Here is a 23,009-nt window from a genome sequence, read left to right as displayed (position 1 = left end):
AGTTTTTAACCCGTTTACCGCGGCGGACATTCCGCCATGGTGCGGGCGTTTGACGCAGTGGACGGGTCCGCGTGGGCCGTTGGTGGTGCGCAGCACCTGACGGGTTACACATAGGATTAGCAGAGTGCCATCCATTGAAATAGAAAGGGACAAAGTTTGGGCATTTTTAGTATGTTGTAAATCGATTTAGTAATTATTTTTTTTAAATTATGGGTCAAACATATTTGTATATCTGGGTGGTTTGGTCCATGAGAGTCCATAAAGATTTCCTTGGGAACGGCAATTTAAAAATGCAACATTCTGATTGGTCATGGGAAATTTTTCCCCTTGAGCCAATTTGCTACAATGGAGTCAGACTCCTGCAGGAGCAAGTGCTCTGAATGGCTGCCAGCTACATGAGAAAAATGCTACTGGCAGCCATTACAGGAATAAGGGACTTAGTCCCCTGTCCCGACGTTATATATATAAAAAATAAATCGGGGGCAGGTTAGGGATACCCTGAACCCCAAGGCCCCATGGGAGGACCTTGAGGGACCACTCTGTGGCCAATGTTTTTTTTTTAAACTTAGCAATTTTAGCTGTGATTCTGGGGACTTCCTAGGGATAACAAAATGGCAGCCTGTGGCTGCATTCTTTATTTAAGGAGAGGGGGTGTCAAGCCTCCACCTCCCCAGGCCATTTTTGATACCGGGGACCCCATCGCCCTGGGCCTAATTTAAATATTTAGGGGAGGGGGCAAGCAGCTTTTTTACAAGCTGTCCATCCCTCATGCCCAGAGTATTTTTAAAGGGGTGGAGGCCCCCTCTCCGAGCCTTTAAAGGGGCCTGTGTCGTAATTTGACAATGGCCGGGTTAGCGCTTAGCTGTGCTACACGTTTTCCCGCTTAACTTGGCTATACTTGGAAACGCCATCTTGCGTGTTACGGCGGCCATCTTAGATCATGAGCGGCCTCGTGGCTAGCGTGCCCTTTAGTCCGTTGTCCGTACCACTGACCACTCGAGTTTGCCCAGCAACAGGCTATTTTTAGTAACGGTCAAACCTGTACATGCGCAGTCCCAACTGACCAGTCACCCCTCAGGAATGTGCTGCCAAACTGACCAGCGGGGTTGTAACCCCTCCAATGAGCTGGCTGTGTTCCAAAAATGACCATATATGTACATAACGCTCTGTAACTCTGTGCCGCCTATCTTTTTATTACCTGCAAATTGTATAAAAAACGGGTCACACCGATGTTCGGTGTGATACTTCTTGCATTACCGAAGGGTGCTGTAGGAATGTACCACCACCCCATGGGGTCTTAATAAACTTGTTCTTTGTACTTTTCAGTTTCCGTGCCAACAGTTCTTTCAATGTAAGTGGGTTATCTTCGGAGCATGTAGGCCTTGGGAACCGGATACTACAAATTGGCGACCACGAAGGGACTCATCGGCGACTCGGATGCCCGAAGGAGAGGTCGTGACGAAGGTTTGGAAACTCGCCATGGACGCGTACGCTGCCACCGAGTGACCCGAGTCTTGGCACCAGCGGTGTTTCTTCCTTTCCTTCTGATCTGACCTTCCAGGTGGCGCCGGTCTCCGACTGAGTTCTTGATCGTCTGCGTTGCTGGATAAAGTGCCGTTTGGCTGATTCGATTAAAAGACCTTGGCAGTTGGAATCTGGACCTTTGAGACTTTGGGTAAGATTTGTGATCGGTAAGGTAGTCTGCGGACGCTTACTGAAGTTCTATGATTTGTGATCGGTAAGGTAGTCCTCGGACGCTTGCCGAAGTTCTATGATCTGTGACTTTGATTTGAGTTAGCTAACATTTGTGAATTTGTGAACTTTGAATCTATATGTGTAGTGCACTTCACATAGGCAGGCATGTAGAGATGTTTCTCTAATTTTGTTTTTTTTCCTCTGAGCGGCACATTTGTGTGAAGAATTGTAAGTGCCATTTTATACGGTATCATGCTTTCGTGATACTTTTTGAACATGCCTGTTTTAAGCACAGTCCGAGGGATGTGCTGTCTTGGAAATGGTACCACAATTAGGTTAGCGGAATCACAGCCGGCTCCCCCAGAAGGAACACCAAACCGTGAAATGTACATTAAATTTGGCCTCCCTCCTATAATGTACAGTAAACTATGGCATAAATACACCAAATCAGATCCTGAATTGCAATGGCCACTACATGGGTCGTTCGATTTGCGTAAGGTTCAGTTTGTGGAGCAATGTTTGTTTCAACGAAGGTCTAGACAAAATATGTTTGATTGTGTGCGAATGTGGGAGAAAGCGGTGCGTGAGCGAATGAAACGTGAGGTTGCCTTGGCGGATAAAGAGCAGCGCAAGGCTGCTCGTGATAAGGCTTTACAGCTTGAGGAAAAGGAGGCTCAGGAAAAGAGAGAGAGAGAGGAATGGGAACGTAAATTGCAAACGCCTGGTCAATTCCCTATTCGTCGACCGCTTTATCCTGTCCTTAGTAATGAAATTGATGATTTTTCGTTACTAGATCGATCACCGCCTCCGTACGTTCCACCCACGGCTCCGACTGCGGACTCGGAGGATGATGAACAGGATAAGTCGGGGAAAGGGAGCAAGTCGAGTGTCAGGTCATCTGCGGAAAGAGCCGCGGACTTGCGTGGCCTTGCTAGGAAATTCAATTTGGATCATGTAACTGTAGCAACGATTTTAGCTGAAAGAAACATGTGGTCAGATCGAGAATTAATGTGTTTCATACATACTTTAGCGTATGAAGTTGTTGCTCGCTTCCGTAAATATTCGGACACTTTAGAACCCAAAGCTGTGTCAGTTTATTGTGAGAATCTGGATAAAGGTTTATTTGCTCTTTCAGATACCGACGACCTTTTCAAACGACTACTTCATCTGCGGGATGAGGCGACCAGGCTGCGGGATGAAAAGAAAAATGCTACCGGGTCTGTGTCGGGGTCGGCTGAGGAATTCAAGGAGTGTCCTCTTCGGGGTTCAGATAAGAATATCAACATGCATGTTATGCCTATGCGTGAAGCTGCGCCTTTGTATGTTCCTCCAAAGGGAGAGGGTACAGATGACGATAAAATGTCGAAGGATGCGAAGGGGTATTTTATATATAATTGGGTATATACGCCTTGGAATAGAGCAGATATCATGGCATTAAAGAATTCCCTGCCTGATCTTCGCAAAAATCCAGCTGCGTTCTATGAAGGGGTTGAGGGGGCCATTTCCTCTTGTGTTATGACCCTTGTTGATATAGATCTCTTCTTTGGGTTAATTCTTCCCCCTGATATGTGGAGGTTGATTCGTAAAACTAATGACCAAACGACTTTTGGGGCTGTTTGGAAGGACTTAGAGCAGGCTGATCTACAAAGGGAACCTGCATGTAAACCGTGTGCTTTGATTTTAGATCTCCCGACGGCTATTTTGACTAAATTAAAAACTCTGGTGCCTCCTAAAAAGATTGATTGGACTATGTTAGCTTCGTGCAAGCAAAAGTTAGATGAAACGGTTTCGGATTTCTTTACACGCTTCGAAGAAGCGTTTCACGATTACAGTGGTCAATCGTTAACAGACGATACGGGTAGGCATCTGTTTGTTGATAAGTATGTGGCTGATCTCCAGCCAGAGATTGCGAAGCGATTGAAAGCGAGCGAGAGTTCCTGGACCACGGCGACCCCTGCGTCTTTGTTAACTATGGCTCAGTATTACGAGCGGCAGGAGTTGGAGGCTAAAGAAAGTGTTGATAAGAAAGCGAAAGAATTGAAAACGAAGGTGATGTTGGCACAGGTTCGTGGAACACAGAATAGAGGGAATGATAGAGGTAGACGAGGTGGAGGCAATACGTCGTATGGTCATACGGATATAGCGGAGGATCAATGTGCTTATTGTAAAGAGTTTGGCCATTGGGCTGAAGATTGTCCGGTACTTCGTGAACAACGTAGCCAGCGTGGTCGAGGAGGTGGAAGGTCGAGGGGCAGTTATACGGGGGCGAGAGGTGGTGGAGGTGATCGTGGAAGGGCTGAAGAGAGGGGCCGTGGCCAGTATGAACGAAATACTTTTGATAGACGAAATCAATATCAGATATCGGAGGGTGAGAATGTGGAGCATCAGGATTATGTGCATGCATAGGACTGCGTAGGATGGGGTACGGAATCAGTTGAAGTGCCGGTAGATCAGAAAGGTCCATATGTATCAGCGGGCATTTTGGGTTGTACTGATCAATTTTTAGTCGACACGGGAGCTACTCGTAGCGCTTTGTCAAAAAACTTGGTTCCGAGGGCTCCCCTGTCTGGCGAAAGGATAACATGTGTAGGGTTTGATGGCACACCCTCCCCTAGCCCATTGTCAAAACCCCTTGCACTTTGTCTTGACAAATTTTTCAGTTTTGGTCAATTTTTGTTATCTCCCCATACACCAGATAATATCCTGGGCATTGACTTGCTTAAATATTTTCGAGCAACGATACGGTGCGCTCCCGAGGGAGTGCGGGTTATCCTGAATGACAATTACCCTGAATCAGACAGGTTTTGCACTATACTAGACACTCCAGCTTTGGCCTCTCTCCCGCACACGTTATGGGCGACCTCAGACACGGATGTGGGAGAGATGCGTATTCCACCTATTCGAATTATACTGTGCCACAGTATAAGATTTCCAGGGAAGGTGAAATTGCCCTGACACATATTGTCCAAGATTTGATAACTGCAGGAGTGGTGGAGGAAGTTCCTTACAATGTTTGTAACAGCCCTATTCTTCCGATCCTTAAGAGAGATACTGACGACAAAGTCTATCGTTTTATTATTGATTTGAGAGAAATTAACAAAATTGTCATTCCCCAATACCCGGTGGTGTCCAACATTACGACTTTGCTTACACTGGTGCCACCAACGGCAACGACCTTTAGTGTTATTGACTTGAAAAATGCGTTCTTTTCTATCCCTGTCCATCCTGATAGCAGATATTTGTTTGGCTTCACGTTAAATAATAAATCGTGTAGATTTTGTCGTGTTCCTCAAGGTTACACTGAGAGCCCTAGGATCTACAGCCAGGCTCTGAAAAGACAGCTTGATTCCTTTGAGTTACAGTCTGGGGTTGTCCTTATCCAGTACGTAGATGACCTTTTGCTTGCTGCAGACTCTTATGCACAATGTGAGGAGAGTACGATTGCTTTGCTTTCTTTTCTGGCACAGAACAATCACAAGGTTTCTAAGAAAAAGCTTCAATACTGTAGACCCAAGGTGACCTACCTCGGTCATCTTTTGTCTAAGGAGGGGCGTGCATTAACATCAGATCGAATTCAGGCGATTTTAGATACGCCAGTCCCCCGCACGCAGAGAGATGTACGTGCCTTCATAGGTTTAACGTCCTTTTGTAGACAGTGGATTATGGGGTTTTCGCACATTATAAAACCTTTGTTAGCGTTACTGTCTAAAGCTACACCAATGCCCCTTGAATGGACAGATGAATGTCAAAATGCCTTTGAACAATTGAGACAAGCCCTCTGCTCTGCACCCGTGTTAGGTACACCAGATTATACAAAGATTTTCACGTTGTATGTCCACGAGAAAGATGGGTGCGCGTTATCAGTGTTAGTGCAAGCACACGGGGATAAGCAGAGGCCATGCGCATACTTCTCGGCGGTTCTTGATCCTGTAGCACGAGGGTTACCTGGGTGTTTTCGAGCAGTTGCAGCAACAGCGGTAGCTATACGACAGAGTGAGGGAATAGTGTTATCGCATAAACTGTTGGTGTTAGTTCCCCATGCAGTAGATGCCCTGTTAAATCAAACGTATACCCAATATCTCACGAGTCCACGTTTGACAGGATATGAGCTCACAATTCTGGCGCCACATATCACACTGAAAAGATGTGCTACCCTGAACCCTGCCACTTTATTGCCCTATCCGGTTGAGGAGGGTCAGGAAGAAAAGCATCATGACTGTGTTTTCCTGACCGAGGAACAGACAAAGGGTCGTGTCGACTTACAGGATATGCCACTTCCAGATGTGGATGGGGAACTGTGGGTTGATGGATCGTGTTTGAGGCTGCCAGATGGTACGACTTCCGCAGCCTATGCGATCACGACACTTAAGACAGTGGTAGAAACAGCTAGAATACCACAGAAATCGGCTCAAGCAGCAGAGCTGATAGCCTTGACAAGAGTCTGCGAATTGAGTGCTGGCCTATGTGTGAACATATACACAGACAGCCGGTATGCCTTCGGAGTAGCACATGACTTCGGACTACTCTGGAGAGAACGTGGGTTTTTGACTTCTCATGGAGTACACATTATGCACGGAGAACTAGTGCATGATCTCCTAAACGCGTTGCTTTGTCCAAAGAAAGTAGCGATAATCAAATGTAGTGCCCATAAAAAGATCACCGATAAAGTGGGTCAGGGAAATGCTTTTGCGGACAGCATAGCGAGACAAACGGCTATGTCCCGAACTGACTCCCCCATGTACGTAACACAATCACAGGCTGAGCGATGGTATGATGCTAGAGCAGAGATACTAGATATTCAGAAATCAGCTACTGAATCAGAACTTGCGGCATGGGCAGCAGAAGGGGTGCTAGATGATGAAGGTTGTTGGAGAAGCAAGGACATGAGAGATGGAAATTGCCTGCAGCTTACTTGCAAGCAATGGTCCAGATGACACATGGGTTGGCGCACGTGGGGGCTCTTGCAATCACTCGACTGTTAACACGAGTTTGGGAGCATCCCGAGATTGCTAATACTGCTAAGAGAGTAGTGCAGACCTGCCTGATATGTTTGCAGCACAATCCTGCAAAGGGGACCCATACTCCGAAAGGAGGGTTCGTTCCACCCTCTGCACCATTCGAGGTACTCCAAATGGATTATATCCAGCTTGAGCGTTGCAACAACCTGAAGTATGTCTTAGTGGTGGTATGTGCTTTTAGCAAATGGGTTGAGGCTTTCCCCACGAAAGACAATACAGCTTTGACAACAGCTAAGGTGTTGCTTAAGGAGTACTTCCCTCGATTTGGAGTTTGCAAATTTTTGTGGAGCGATAATGGGCCTCATTTAGTCGGGGAAAATTGTGGAATATGTGCTGAAGGGGTTGGGGATTCAGCAGAAGTTTCATGCTGTGTTCCACCCTCAGTCGGCAGGTCTTGTTGAGCGGTATAATGCCACGTTAAAACTAAAACTGGCTAAGATTGTGGCGTCTACGACATTGAAGTGGCCGGATGCCTTACCGCTAGCATTGCTCTCTCTCAGATCAGTGCCCCACTCGCGAACTGGCCTCACACCGTATGAGGTGGTGTTTGGAAGGCCTATGAATATTTGGGGAGTGCCTAAGCCGCGATTGATACATGATGTGCCTTGTATAATGATGAACGATTATTTGGCACGATTAACAAATGATTTGCTTTCTATTCATCAACAGGTTCGAGAAAAGCTCCCTGACAATTCTACTGGAGAGCCCCACAATCTTCACCCTGGTGACTTTGTCATAATAAAGTCGTTTGAGAGGGCGAACAGCTTGGAACCGAGGTGGCGTGGCCCCGAGCAGGTCCTCCTGGCTACTCGAACAGCTGTGTGGGTGACCAACAGAAAGCGGTGGGTGCACTCAACCCACTGCCGTCGTGTTTCTCCTGATCTGGTGAATCCTGCCGTGCTAACTGACTACAAGGAGATTCTGGAGAAAGAAAAGAGCCCAGCTGTGACATCGGCAGAAGTCGAGGGAGCCTTCCCGGACCATACTGTTTCTGGACGAGAGCGCTACAATCTGCGGCCACGATAAGAAGATTTATTTTTTTTTTTTGGCTTTCGAGACTGGTTGGTTACCGCTCTGGGGTTTGTGAAACGGAAGCCGGGAATCTCAAGGGGGGGGGATCAGTTCTGCCAAGAGTAGCGACACCCGTCTTGACCCCGGAGAAGAAAACAACGGCTACCTCGGAGCTCAGCACCGTATTTTTCTTTTTTAGGTATATACATTTTTACATTTGAGACTTTGTGAACTTTTTGAACTATTTGAGACATTAAGAACTTTTTGAACTATGGCGTCTTCTGCAGCACGAGACAAAAGAATACTTGGTGCCATCCTTTTCGTCTTGACAATTGTGGTAATAGCAGTGATAGCTTGGGTAGTTGAACTTGTGGTGCCTGCACGTGAACATTTGCTGCCGACTACCCCGGCTCCATCTGAACATTTTCACTTCACCTTGCCCTACCATGAAGAACGGCACCGACAAACTTATTTGAACAATAGCTTTATTCAGATCCTGCATCATACGCATAACATGACAAATACGTCTAATTGTTGGGTGTGTGGGATGTTGCCTGGGCACCAGAAGAAAGGGGGCACTCCACTCATTTCCCTCCCGTTTTCACATAATGGATCTTGCAATGCCTGGTACACTCTTCTATTCACTTTGAGATGGCCAACAAAAGGGGGGGTGCTTTTCCGTTTGAATAAAATTTGCTACCATGACCGGGATGGGTATCCACGAGCTGAGGGTACTCGATTTGAATGGGAGGAATACCGCCCCGATAATGCATCTGCCCCACTTGTTTACAGCAACCAAAGGAACATCAATGTATCCAGCTCACATGTTATTAATGTTATTGCTACTAAAGCTGATTTGTGCATACGTAATAAAGGTACAATTCTGGTTGGGAAAAGTGAATGCAACACTACACTTACATTTGACAGCCCGAATGGCATATCGTTTGTAGCGTCTCGCAATACTTATTTTATTTGTGGAACGAAGGGTTATCATCAGCTCCCGTTGGGATGGTTAGGTACTTGTTATGTATCCTTTGTATTGCCCCCTGTATTCATTGCCCCACCAATGTATCATAATGATTATGTCCTTTACCATGATTTCGTGTTGAATCGTGTTAAACGTACTGTTGTTTTGGATGAAATCGATCAGACTGATACTGCTTTACAACAATATGTGGACTTTAATTTGGGACTGTTTTCCTTTGTGGGGGCTGCTTTGAATAGTCGGAAAATACGACGATTGACCCGTGTTGTTGAGGCTGTAGCCAATGATACTGCTATTGCGCTAGGAAATATTACTGAAGAACTCCAGATTTCTAGGATTGTTACGCTCCAGAACAGAATGGTTCTAGATGTGGTTCTAGCTGACCGTGGGGGGGCATGTAGAATCATCGGAAGTAGCTGCTGTGTATATGTACCTGATAATTCACCATCTGTTTATGATGCTATTTCGAAATTGCACAAGATAGCTGCCGAAATACACCCAGACAATGGAACTTGGACTCTTTCAGGGTGGTTCTGGTCAATGCTTACCACTTGGGGTTGGAAACTGCTAACGATTTTATGCATCATTGTTGGGATATTGTTTTTTATATGTTTATGTATACAATGTGGCCCAGCTTTATGTTCCATGTGTTTATCGGCTTGCATACCATCAAGACGAGCTCTTGCTCACAACAAAATGATGCTTCATAAAGAAGTAGCTCAAATAATGCTAATTGATATTGAAGATGAACACCCTGATTATGATCACTATGAGGTAGCTTCAGCTAAACGCTAAAGCTGCATACTGTTTCTGGACGAGAGCGCTACAATCTGCGGCCACGATAAGAAGATTTATTTTTTTTTTTTGGCTTTCGAGACTGGTTGGTTACCGCTCTGGGGTTTGTGAAACGGAAGCCGGGAATCTCAAGGGGGGGGGATCAGTTCTGCCAAGAGTAGCGACACCCGTCTTGACCCCGGAGAAGAAAACAACGGCTACCTCGGAGCTCAGCACCGTATTTTTCTTTTTTAGGTATATACATTTTTACATTTGAGACTTTGTGAACTTTTTGAACTATTTGAGACATTAAGAACTTTTTGAACTATGGCGTCTTCTGCAGCACGAGACAAAAGAATACTTGGTGCCATCCTTTTCGTCTTGACAATTGTGGTAATAGCAGTGATAGCTTGGGTAGTTGAACTTGTGGTGCCTGCACGTGAACATTTGCTGCCGACTACCCCGGCTCCATCTGAACATTTTCACTTCACCTTGCCCTACCATGAAGAACGGCACCGACAAACTTATTTGAACAATAGCTTTATTCAGATCCTGCATCATACGCATAACATGACAAATACGTCTAATTGTTGGGTGTGTGGGATGTTGCCTGGGCACCAGAAGAAAGGGGGCACTCCACTCATTTCCCTCCCGTTTTCACATAATGGATCTTGCAATGCCTGGTACACTCTTCTATTCACTTTGAGATGGCCAACAAAAGGGGGGGTGCTTTTCCGTTTGAATAAAATTTGCTACCATGACCGGGATGGGTATCCACGAGCTGAGGGTACTCGATTTGAATGGGAGGAATACCGCCCCGATAATGCATCTGCCCCACTTGTTTACAGCAACCAAAGGAACATCAATGTATCCAGCTCACATGTTATTAATGTTATTGCTACTAAAGCTGATTTGTGCATACGTAATAAAGGTACAATTCTGGTTGGGAAAAGTGAATGCAACACTACACTTACATTTGACAGCCCGAATGGCATATCGTTTGTAGCGTCTCGCAATACTTATTTTATTTGTGGAACGAAGGGTTATCATCAGCTCCCGTTGGGATGGTTAGGTACTTGTTATGTATCCTTTGTATTGCCCCCTGTATTCATTGCCCCACCAATGTATCATAATGATTATGTCCTTTACCATGATTTCGTGTTGAATCGTGTTAAACGTACTGTTGTTTTGGATGAAATCGATCAGACTGATACTGCTTTACAACAATATGTGGACTTTAATTTGGGACTGTTTTCCTTTGTGGGGGCTGCTTTGAATAGTCGGAAAATACGACGATTGACCCGTGTTGTTGAGGCTGTAGCCAATGATACTGCTATTGCGCTAGGAAATATTACTGAAGAACTCCAGATTTCTAGGATTGTTACGCTCCAGAACAGAATGGTTCTAGATGTGGTTCTAGCTGACCGTGGGGGGGGCATGTAGAATCATCGGAAGTAGCTGCTGTGTATATGTACCTGATAATTCACCATCTGTTTATGATGCTATTTCGAAATTGCACAAGATAGCTGCCGAAATACACCCAGACAATGGAACTTGGACTCTTTCAGGGTGGTTCTGGTCAATGCTTACCACTTGGGGTTGGAAACTGCTAACGATTTTATGCATCATTGTTGGGATATTGTTTTTTATATGTTTATGTATACAATGTGGCCCAGCTTTATGTTCCATGTGTTTATCGGCTTGCATACCATCAAGACGAGCTCTTGCTCACAACAAAATGATGCTTCATAAAGAAGTAGCTCAAATAATGCTAATTGATATTGAAGATGAACACCCTGATTATGATCACTATGAGGTAGCTTCAGCTAAACGCTAAAAGGGTCGTCTGTCGTAATTTGACAATGGCCGGGTTAGCGCCTAGCTGTGCTACACGTTTTCCCGCTTAACTAACTATACTTGGAAACGCCATCTTGCGTGTTACGGCGGCCATCTTAGATCATGAGCGGCCTCGTGGCTAGCGTGCCCTTTAGTCCATTGTCCGTACCACTGACCACTCGAGTTTGCCCAGCAACAGGCTATTTTTAGTAACGGTCAAGCCTGTACATGCGCAGTCCCAACTGACCAGTCACCCCTCAGGAATGTGCCGCCAAACTGACCAGCGGGGTTGACATTCTGAATTTGCTTTCCTCAAATGTCTACTTTTCTGTTAAAGTTTTTAACCCGTTTACCGCGGCGGACATTCCGCCGTGGTGCGGGCGTTTGACGCAGTGGACGGGTCCGCGTGGGCCGTTGGTGGTGCGCAGCACCTGACGGGTTACACATAGGATTAGCAGAGTGCCATCCATTGAAATAGAAAGGGACAAAGTTTGGGCATTTTTTAGTATGGTGTAAATCCATTTAGTAATTATTTTTTTTAAATTATGGGTCAAACATATTTGTATATCAGGGTGGTTTGGTCCATGAGAGTCCATAAAGATTTCCTTGGGAACGGCAATTTAAAAATGCAACATTCTGATTGGTCATGGGAAATTTTTCCCCTTGAGCCAATTTGCTACAATGGAGTCAGACTCCTGCAGGAGCAAGTGCTCTGAATGGCTGCCAGCTACATGAGAAAAATGCTACTGGCAGCCATTACAGGACTAAGGGACTTAGTCCCCTGTCCCGACGTTATATATATAAAAAATAAATCGGGGGCAGGTTAGGGATACCCTGAATCCCAAGGCCCCATGGGAGGACCTTGAGGGACCACCCTGTGGCCAATGTTTTTTTTTAAACTTAGCAATTTTAGCTGTGATTCTGGGGACTTCCTAGGGATAACAAAATGGCAGCCTGTGGCTGCATTCTTTATTTAAGGAGAGGGGGTGTCAAGCCTCCACCTCCCCAGGCCATTTTTTATACCGGGGACCCCATCGCCCTGGGCCTAATTTAAATATATAGGGAAGGGGGCAAGCAGCTTTTTTACAAGCTGTCCATCCCTCATGCCCAGAGTATTTTTAAAGGGGTGGAGGCCCCCTCTCCGAGCCTTTAAAGGGGCCTGTGTCGTAATTTGACAATGGCCGGGTTAGCGCTTAGCTGTGCTACACGTTTTCCCGCTTAACTTGGCTATACTTGGAAACGCCATCTTGCGTGTTACGGTGGCCATCTTAGATCATGAGCGGCCTCGTGGCTAGCGTGCCCTTTAGTCCGTTGTCCGTACCACTGACCACTCGAGTTTGCCCAGCAACAGGCTATTTTTAGTAACGGTCAAGCCTGTACATGCGCAGTCCCAACTGACCAGTCACCCCTCAGGAATGTGCCGCCAAACTGACCAGCGGGGTTGTAACCCCTCCAATGAGCTGGCTGTGTTCCAAAAATGACCATATATGTACATAACGCTCTGTAACTCTGTGCCGCCTATCTTTTTATTGCCTGCAAATTGTATAAAAGAACGGGTCACACCGATGTTCGGTGTGATACTTCTTGCATTACCGAAGGGTGCTGTAGGAATGTACCACCACCCCATGGGGTCTTAATAAACTTGTTCTTTGTACTTTTCAGTTTCCGTGCCAACAGTTCTTTCAATGTAAGTGGGTTATCTTCGGAGCATGTAGGCCTTGGGAACCCGATACTACACCTGGAGACCCCATTCCCCAGGTCTCTGACTTTTTGAAAAAGCCTGAGCCATTATTTGCCCCAGATATCCCATCCCCCGGAGCCTTCTCACTTGCTGCATCCGAGGGAGCTCACCCAAGGAGCTAGCAATTTCCATGCCGACTAGCAGGAGCATTTGATAAACTCCAGCCAAACTGGAGCAAACACAGTGTTTCCTTCCAGGAGATGGGTGCTTTAAAAATGCTCCCACCAGCTGGAAGAAGACCTGTGGCATGTTTACCTGCCTTCACTGATGCAGGTAGGGAACAAGAGCAACAGCTTGCTCCCACCTTGAGGGAGCAGTGTAAGCAGCTGCTCCCTGCTGGCGGGAGCATTGCTGACTCCTGTTGCATTCCGATCGCTAGCAGTGGCTGTGAGGGCCTTGAGCCTCATGTGGCCCGAATGATGTGTATGGAGGGTGCCCTGGGTGGGCAAAAGGCTAGCACTTGTCCTTCCATTAAAAACACTGTGCTTGTTTTCAAATAACCTCCGGGAGGGCCAGGTCTGGGTGTATATTATAAATATAGGACGGGCGCATGGGTCCCCCTGATTGAGCTTAACAAATCCCCAGGGACCTCCACCTCCCCAGGGCACTGTTGTATAAAAATGTGGGGGAGCCACTCAGCCCCCCACTGCCCCAGGACCACCACCTCCCCAGGGCACATGCATAAATTATTTATTTTTAAAAACAAGGTGGGGGAGGTCCTATGTCTCTCCCGCAGCCCCAGGGACTGCCACCTCCCCATGGCCAAATAAATAAGAATGGGTGGTGGGGTGCTCTGGCCCCTTCATGTAGCCCTAGGGACCGCCTCCCCCTGGGCACACATACAACAGTTAAGTGGGTCTGAGTGGCAAACTTAAATATAGGAGGGGGCCCTACATGGCCCTTGGGACCGCCACCCACCAGGGCTGGCGCCAGCAATGTCCCGGAGAGCCCTCCCTGGGACATTACAGTCTGTTATGGCTTGTCGGGAGCAAACACTTTTCCGCTTCATCAAAGCGAGAGCATTAAAAATGCTCTCACTTCCACAAACAGAACAGAATTGCTTCGGACAGAGGGAGTTGCATGTTAGCAGCTCCCTCTGTCCAAAAGCAATGCCGGCATCGGCCAGATGCGGAGAAACTGGCAGGCCCCGGCAGTCCCCAATGGAGAGGCAAGGCCACGGGGATGTTGTTCCCAGTGCTGAAGTTGGCCCAGGGGGCGTAGCCGCACCATTTTTGCCTATTTTGAGTTCTATTGGTTCTAGATCACCCATATGAAAACAATCCCCTCTGCTTTCCTTATTAGCAATTACTGAACAAGCTGGGATGGAGTGGGTTGTTATTTGCAAATTTTTGGGTGTTTTTCTTGCTTGACCGGAGGAACATTTGTTGTGCTGAGATTTGATATCTGTATGCTTAGTCTCGCTACCACTACCAGCTGCTTAAGTTTGCTCAGGCCTGGGACATTATTGGTGTGCAATTTGGGTGTCACTGTCTGGAAAAAAAACAGACCTGCAGCATTTTCCTATCCTTAGATATCCTTGGTGAAAAACTAATTTGTTTTGGAAGGATTCACCCTGATGTAAGTGGGTGGGGGACCTTTTCATACACAAATTATGCTCTATAGCAGTTAAGGGGCATCTTAATAATCAGTACTGATTTTGCGAGAAAGGCTTGGCCAATGGAACATCACAGAATACCTTTGTTTCTGACGCACAGGCATATCCACTTTCAATTCCATTAACCCCTTGCGTGCTTCGAACGTCCAACGGTCGTCGCGTGCATTACCTCGCTGGTGCTGCGCACGACCGTTGGACGTCCGAATCCCGTTAGCGCGATCGAACGTCCGCACTGGGGCGGAATGTTCGACGCGCTAAATGGGTTAATATCAATGTGTCTGTATTTGAGGACTGTAGGCTCCAAAGCATGTAGAGAAGTCAAATGTTATACCTCTTACACTCCACTTGTTTTGCTCTGGGGCCATTCATCTGGTTCCATTCTCAGATCCCATTTGAGAGCACTTGTGTGCAGATGGACATGGAGGGAAGATACCCCATAGTAAATAAACACTTGGATGGTGACCCACTTTCACTGCCTAGTATGTATGCCATGATGTTTCTTCTTGTTTTTTTAATTAAAATAACAAATGGAATGGTGATCATTTATGCCCAGTCATTCTATAGGGCTCTTACTGTGTTGCAAATTCTGCTCTGAACTCATCATGGTGCCACTTGGTTTTGACAACAGTTAACAGAATTCAAAATGTATAAAATAAAGCACTCCTCACAACTTTGCAACTTGTCTTGTGCAGCATTTCCCACTTACATACTCTCCAGTGAATGCATGCTGTTAGATTGGACAAATTTCTTTTAGACACAAGCTAAGTTCTATTAACTACTAACAATTATGGATCCCCTAGGACCAGCGAATGCAATAGAGAGGGACCCACAGGTCAGCTGGCCCACAATTGATGGGATGGTAGCAATTCACTCCGAAGCATACAGTTTTTGCATGGACATGAGTCCCTTTCGGCAGAAGCAGGTGAAGAGGAGTTCCTCCCAAGATTTTGGAGGTGGGCTAGGATGTCCTGCATAGCTTCCTGAGATTCAGTTTCTTTTACCTGTATTGTGCTTCAAATAGGACTCAGTCTGAATGAATGAATGAATGTTGTTACTTATAAAGTGCACGAATGACCGGAGGCGTCTTGGTGCAATAAGGACCAGAGTAGAGCTGAAAATGAGCCTAGAGAGTATTAGGAGAAATCACTTTTTAAAAAGCCAAATTTTGAGATTCCTTCTAAGAGCAACACAAGAGGATGCTGTTTTCAGCTCAAGAGGGATATGATTCCAGTTAGGGTAGTGGTTTTAAAGAAACGTCTTCCCCCACGGGTGGCTAGTTTATAGGGGGCAACCCTTAAACGTCTGGCTGAGCAGGAGCGTAACGTTCAGCCTGCTGTCACAAAAAAATTTCCTTGACGTAGGCAGGGGCTTTCCCATACAGTTTTTATAGGCTACGCAATGAGCCTTTAAGGTAATATGATGTTTAACCGGCAGCCAATGTAGTTGTCCTGATGGTTGCCCTAACTGATTGCGATTTAGGGATTTTGAGCAGAAAGTGTGCGCCTGTATTTTGAGTGGTCTGCAGCTTTTTAAGTGACATTCGGAAGACCCACATAAAGACTATTACAATAATCCAGTCGAAACAAGACCAAAGCAATAACCACCCCCTTAAGTAGATCGCCCGGAATACCTTTGTCATTTTTTGTAATAATTCTGAGCCAGTAAAAGGAGGAGGATGTAACCGCATTGACTTGATCTTTACATTTTAGCTCCGTCTCCAGTGGGATCTCCAGGTTTTTTACTTTGGATGTCGGCATTGGTGCCATGCTCAAATCTGAGTGCCACCGGCTGGGTCACCAGATGGATGTATTATTGCAAAACTGGATGACCTCTGTTTTTCTGGAATTAAGCTTCAGGCAATTACTATCCATCCATCTACACATGGCACTCATGCAGTTGAAGACCTTGCTCCTATAATAATTTTCATTTTTTGCCAGTGAGGCTATTATTTATGTTTCATCGGCATATGATGCCAAAGACAGACCAAAGGATTTAATCAAAGAACCGAGTGGTGTAACATAAAGATTAAACAATGTAGGAGACAAGGAGGAACCCTGAGGAACACCGCAAGGCAAGGAGTATGAATCTGTATTAAATAAACCAAGAGATACCACTTTGCAGCACCTCTAGAGAAAGGACTTTAGTAATGCTACTGCTGCGTCTCCAATCCCCATGTCCAGCAAGCGGTCAACCAGTTTCTTGTGGTTGACCGCATCAAAAGCTGCTGAAAGGTCCAGCAGAATCAGAATTGCATTGCCCTTCCGTTTGATTTGATTTGAGAATGTATAAAGTGCAGCAGTCACTCGAGGGCATCAAGGTGCTAGAGATCAGCTGTCCCTACCCAGGAATCTAGAACGGGCTAAAAGCTCTCGCTAGATGCTAGACCGTGAAAAGCCACGTTTTAAGAGCCTTTCTAAAGGCGAGTAGAAGGGGGATGGATCTAAGAGCAAGGGGCAGGGAATTCCAGAGCTTGCTAGCAGCCACCAAGAATGCTCTGTCCCCCCACTTTTTCTTCTTAGTTCGTGGTACAACCAGTTGCATTTAAAGCGAGGAGCGCAGTGGTCTAATAGAAGAGTGCCACTCCATCAGGGCAGGTTCTGATTTCTTACGTTTCTGTGCACCAGGGCAGTTTTGGTACTATGATTTTTCATGAAACCCAACTGTGAAATATCTAAAAGATGATTAGTCTCAATAAAAGAGGAAAGTTGGAGATTCATGATTTTTTCTACTAATTTAGCCAGGTGGGGGAGTTGAGCTATTGGTCAATAATTGTCAGGATCTAGAATGTTAAGATTGGGTTTCTTTAAGAGAGGAAGCACTGAGGCTGCTTTCCAGGAGACAGAAAAAAATCCCCATGCTGAACATGGTGGAGAAGATAGTAGATACATGGCATGCTATGGTTTCTGGGACAAGATGAAGAATCTTAGAAGGGCATGGGTCAAGGGGAGAACCTGCTTTAATTTTTGGGATAAGTTCAGCAATATGTGCCACTGAGGGAGTCACTGGGGAAGCCTGTCCTCAGGGGCCCTGTGAGATGAGGACAACCTCCAGATGTATCCACTTTGATCCTCAGGAGTTGTTTGGCACCAGAGAAGGAGCATGTTGACCTCTGTTTCCCCTCCTAAGAGAACAGAACCGCAAAAGGGTTCCCCCATTGATAGTTAATGTCTAGCTCCCTCAGCCTGTGATCAATTTAAAGTTGTGCCTCTTCTGTGTGACCAGGGTGCTTTGTCTGGTTCCCCCGCAGGGACCCGAAAGGTCACCCCAGCATGGCAGGCCTTCGATTAGCAGTGGAGAGAGGGATGAAGCAGTGAGACAATGCGATGGCGGGACCCCTCTATAGCCACTGCACCTCGTGTGTCAGCTCGGGCTGTGCAGACCCTCATGACAGTCCCTCGGGCACCACACTCATTGATTAAGGACCACGCAGGGCAGGCTCTGCTTCCGGCACTGCCATCCCATAGCCTAGGCAGCAGTCTTCTTGGGTGTAGGAGCAGTCACCGAGTGTCTTGGCTGCAGGCAATATGGACACTCTGCGTTACCATCCCGGGCCCCAGGTCACCACACACGGATGCCACAGGTCACCCCCATGGGCCTGGATCGCCTTCGCCTGCTCTCCCACACGTGCTCTGGTGCTGCCCCAGAACGTCCGCAGCAGCGGTGGCGATTAGGGGCCTGAAAACCACTGTGTTGGCCTACGGGGATCAGGAGGTGAGGTTAGATGCATCTCACTTAATTCCCATGTTTCATTTTTGTACCAGTGACAAAAAAAAATTGAGAACTCAAGGAAACTCCTTCCTCATATGAATTTCAATTTTTAAAAGAATATCCTTCTTGTACATTTACCAAAAGGGCTTTCTCCAGCAGCATGGTGGACGAACCATTCTCACATACTGCACGAGGAAAGTAGTGTAGCGGCTGCAAATGGTTTGTCTTCCACACAAAGGGTAAAGTCTCAGTCAGAAACACCTGTTTGTTACAGAATTACATTGGGCAATAGCACTGCTCCATCACTTGTACCATTAAAGAGGCTAGTCAGTCCTAAGCATTAGCTGGGACAATTTGCCTGATTTAGAGTTTTTCGCTGAAAGGCTATTGTATTACAAACATGACAGATAACCATCCAACTTAATTGTAAGTGCATTATATCCTATGGCACTTGTGATGAGGTGGATTAAATATCCTTCACGTTTGTGACTGAGTACCCATCTGCCAATTACGACATATGTGTAAAATGATCACTTCCAGTGTGCAGTTTATGTGATATGGACCCTTGTGTCTTTATATAAAAGATGCCATTTTTTTCATAATGCTTCCTGCGTTTGTGTTTGTTTTGAAGTGCTTCTCTTCCTCCTTATTTCATTCTTTTGAGCTTTTCATTCTCTAGCTCTGAATCAAAGGTATTGTTTGTAAATGCCAAAGAGGTTCGACATACAGATATAGCACGGATAAGACAGTCACACAAATCTGAAACATCTTCTTTCATAATTGAAAGTGTGGACTGTAGACACAAGTAACACACACACAGATGGACCACTCTTCTCCTACAGAGAAATCTATGTTTTATTTTTACAACCAATCGGTATGAAATGACAGGTGTATGTTTTTCTCAGTCCCCACCTGTTCCTTACTGCATCTCAGTGGTCTGAGAAAGAAGACACATTTATTTTCCAACAATAGTGCAGATACCTATACTGTGTGAACCAAGCTCTGCCCCCACTGAAACACAGTATTATGCATTGAATCTGTATCCTTCCTGATCTTTACATCATGCATCACAAATTTGGCAGTCAAACCCTTGCAAAGTTCTTCTCAAAAGTGACCTATCTGCCTGAGCAGGGGTTCCTATACTGACACATTAGAAGGCGTTTAAAGGTTTTTTTAAAGGTGGCATTACACAGCGCATAACAAACTGGGTTGATGGTGCTGTTGACATAACAAAGCCAATAGCCAATTATCCACATTGTCTCAGGTACGCAAGTCTGGCAGATAGTACTGATCAGAACCATAATGTTGTAGGGTGTCCAGCAAATGAAGCAGGCTATCAAAATTGCAAAGATTGTTCGATTGACCTTTTTTTCCCTGGATGCCACTTGATGCCTCTTCAAGACCTGGTTCTGGGGGCTGCTGACAAATGTGCAAGACACATTGGATGGACTATCCCTTTCGGAGGCAACAGGAACATCAGATGACAAAACCTCCACAGCTGTGATGCACTCACTGCTGGTTTGCTCAATGACAGTGTGGTGATTGGATGTCTGATTCATACACTGGTTAGTGGGACTGTAGTTCAAAGACAGCATCTCCTTATCTATAAGGTGTCTCTCATTGGTGTGTTTAATGTTTCCAACTGTGCTGAACTCTGTGGAAGTTTTCTTCTCCTCAGCAAAGGGATTATCTTCAATATTTCCATTTCCAACCTTTGTCACAACTGGCATTGCATGCTCAGGAAAGAAGTTGCTTTTTTCCTCCAATAAAGACCTCTTAAGAAAGCTGAAGGGATTTGTGTTCCTTGATTTTTTAACCTCTTGTTGGGGTCTCTCCACCCTGCTCTTGCTGGCAAGGGAGATGTGTATGTACAAAACAAAGATTATCACTGCTGGCAAGAAGAAGGCGGCAATAGCAGTGCCAAATGTTACTGTTGGGTTTGAAAGGAGCTGAATGTAGCATGTGCCATCAGGGACTGTCCTCTCACCAACAATAAACTGCCAGAACAAGATGACGGGCGCCCAGAGCACGAATGACAGAATCCAGGCAGATGCTATCATCAGGCCGGCCATCTTGGTAGACCTCCTCACGGGATAGGTCAGTGGTTTGGTGACACAGAAGTATCTGTCAAAGCTAATAACAAGCAGGTGCATGAACGATGTATTGACCACCACATAATCAAGGGCCAACCAGAGGTCACACACCAAAGGCCCCAGTGGCCAATAACCTTTGATATTGTAGACTGAATATAGGTTCATAGAGAAGAGTCCAACAATCAGGTCTGCACATGCCAAGCTAAACAAGAAGTAGTTGTTGACAGTCTGTAGCTTCCTATTGACTTTGATAGACATCAGAACCAGAATGTTCCCTATCACAGTGACCAGGCTGGTGGTGCCTGTGACAGCAGCAATGAACATGCGCTCTTCTCTTTCATATTGGTTTGGAGGTTCCTTCAACAATGCCTCTGTTCTATTCACTGTGGTAACATTGCCTTTAGTGTGATCTCCCATTGTCATCTGCCAGCACTCATTGGAGGTATTCTTCAACTGAGCTATGGAAACAGTAGGAGGATTTCATTATCTGACTCTAAGTCTTGAAGCAAACCAGCATGGCAATTTTTGTAATTAGCTGAGGTCAGTATCCCTATTGTTCATTCTGGAAACTTATATATTCTATATTAATCACTTTGTAGAATTTTTACTCAAACATACACTCATTGGAAAGTATTATATATTAATCAACTCATTGGGAACAAAACAAGCTTGCAAAAATCAACCCTCTTAATAATTGCTTAAGATTGGTGAGGGAGAATTGTTAAAAATTGATTAGTATATATTCTTTCCATGCAATTGAAATTCATAATGACATAGAGCAGCTACATGCCCTTCTGTATTCTATACAGCTAGACAGAATGAAAGCAAAATTGTGATTGGCCCCTATGTATCATTAAATGTCTTTCAGTGCAGGGCTGTTTTTGTGCAGTCGTAATAGAGCAGTACCACATCTTCAGTCTGACACAGTAGAAGAAGGCAATGCATTTGGCTGGGGAGCGTCACCCCACTGCCTACGCTCAGGGCCAGCAAATACAAAACAAAACCATGTCATTGTTTTACTCTTTGTTTTCCAGCTATGAGCCAGCAAGCGGGGCAGAGGGGAAGTGGAGTGCTATGTGCACTCCTTAGGTGGACATATATTTTTTGGCTGGCCGTCTGAGGCCGACCAAAACACACATGTGCACTTAGGTTTCTACAGCCCGGGTGCATTGAACAGCTGGGCTGGAGAAACCCCCACAGACTCGCTGGTCTGAGCAGAGCATCTTTCCAGCCCGCTCAGACCAATTCCCCTGCTGCTCTCACATGAGAGCGGCACCGGGATTGCAGGGAGTCAGTGACGTGGCCCCAGGGCTTGTTGGGACGGACCACGAAGGATGAGGCCAAGGAGGCAAACGGCAGCTCCAGGTAAGTGTTTATTTTTTTATTTCTTTTAATATTAACCCTCCCATATGTGCTCCCTCTCCGCACCCCCTTCACCCACCTCACCACCTATATTCACTAGATGGGTGCATTCTGTAAACATTTGCAAACAGCTGAGAATTCCAATATGGAGGCTGAGAATTCCAATAAGGAGGCCTGCAAGGGACAGCAGAGCTCCACCCCAGCATTCATATTTACAATGAGCCTGTTTTGTGACCTCTGTCGAATGCAGCAATGCCCAGAAAAGTAATGCATTGTGAGGGTGCACTGAACACAGAAAGCAGTGGCCAATGGCACCACTGTTTACCTATAATGATGCCCTCTTCTACCACTTGCACCAGGTAAGCTGTCTTTCTATGGCAAATGGCTTCATTTTTTTAATTAATTGACAGGGACAATAGGTAAACCTTAGGTGTGTTATCAGTTGCAGGCCTTTGATAAAAAAAAGAATTAATTTGCAAATAAGTTATAATTGGCTCTCTACTACTCGCTTTTTTTTCTACTCAAATACATAAAGGCCTTAGAAAGCTCAGCCCGACCCACAGCAGGGACCACAGGACCCAAATTAAACTCCAGAGCGTTATTGCTGCAGATGGCATGAAGCCAAGAAGTAAGCACATTACTAAGAGTCTTCCACTTCAGTCCCTTAGGTGAGCCTCGGCCGCCGTCATCCCTCGGACAGAAGGAAAAGACTTTGATGGTCAATAATCCTATATTTTCACCATAACTACTTCATCTATTACTGGACACTCATCAACACCAATAATAGTCGACCAAAAAAATAAAAAACCTCCCTCTCTCAAGTACGATTCACTTAAAAAACAGCGCTGTCTCAAGAACTGCTGTGGGCGGCCAATTGAGGACTCCAGAGCCCAGGAACCAGCGGGGGCCGTGGAGCATACCGGCAGCCCCTCCCACCTTACCTGCCGGGCTACTTCTACTCCTTGCACCTCCCGCTTCGCGGGAGACGCCACACTGTCTCGAGAACTGCTGTGGGCGGCCAATTGAGGACTCCAGAGCCCAGGAACCTGCGGGGCTGTGGAGCATACCGGCAGCCCCTCCCACCTCACCTGCTGGGGCTTATATTCATCCTCGGCCTCCTGCACCGGGGGAGGCACGCGGGCGGTCGCCGGGCTAAGCCTGGGCAAAGGGC

The 23,009-nt window shown here is 46.0% G+C and overlaps 1 pseudogene; it reads right to left on the bottom strand.

Annotated features, from left to right (window-relative positions):
• Positions 1 to 19,498: 19,498 nt before the first annotated feature.
• LOC147684541 (muscarinic acetylcholine receptor M4 pseudogene) lies at positions 19,499 to 20,893 on the bottom strand (annotated as a pseudogene).
• Positions 20,894 to 23,009: the final 2,116 nt, after the last annotated feature.

Source organism: Lissotriton vulgaris, chromosome 10 (genome assembly GCF_964263255.1).
Source record: "Lissotriton vulgaris chromosome 10, aLisVul1.2, whole genome shotgun sequence".
Lineage (NCBI taxonomy): Eukaryota > Metazoa > Chordata > Amphibia > Caudata > Salamandridae > Lissotriton > Lissotriton vulgaris.
The sequence above is the reverse complement of the archived record's forward strand: the minus strand, read 5'-3'. Positions and strand labels throughout refer to the sequence as shown.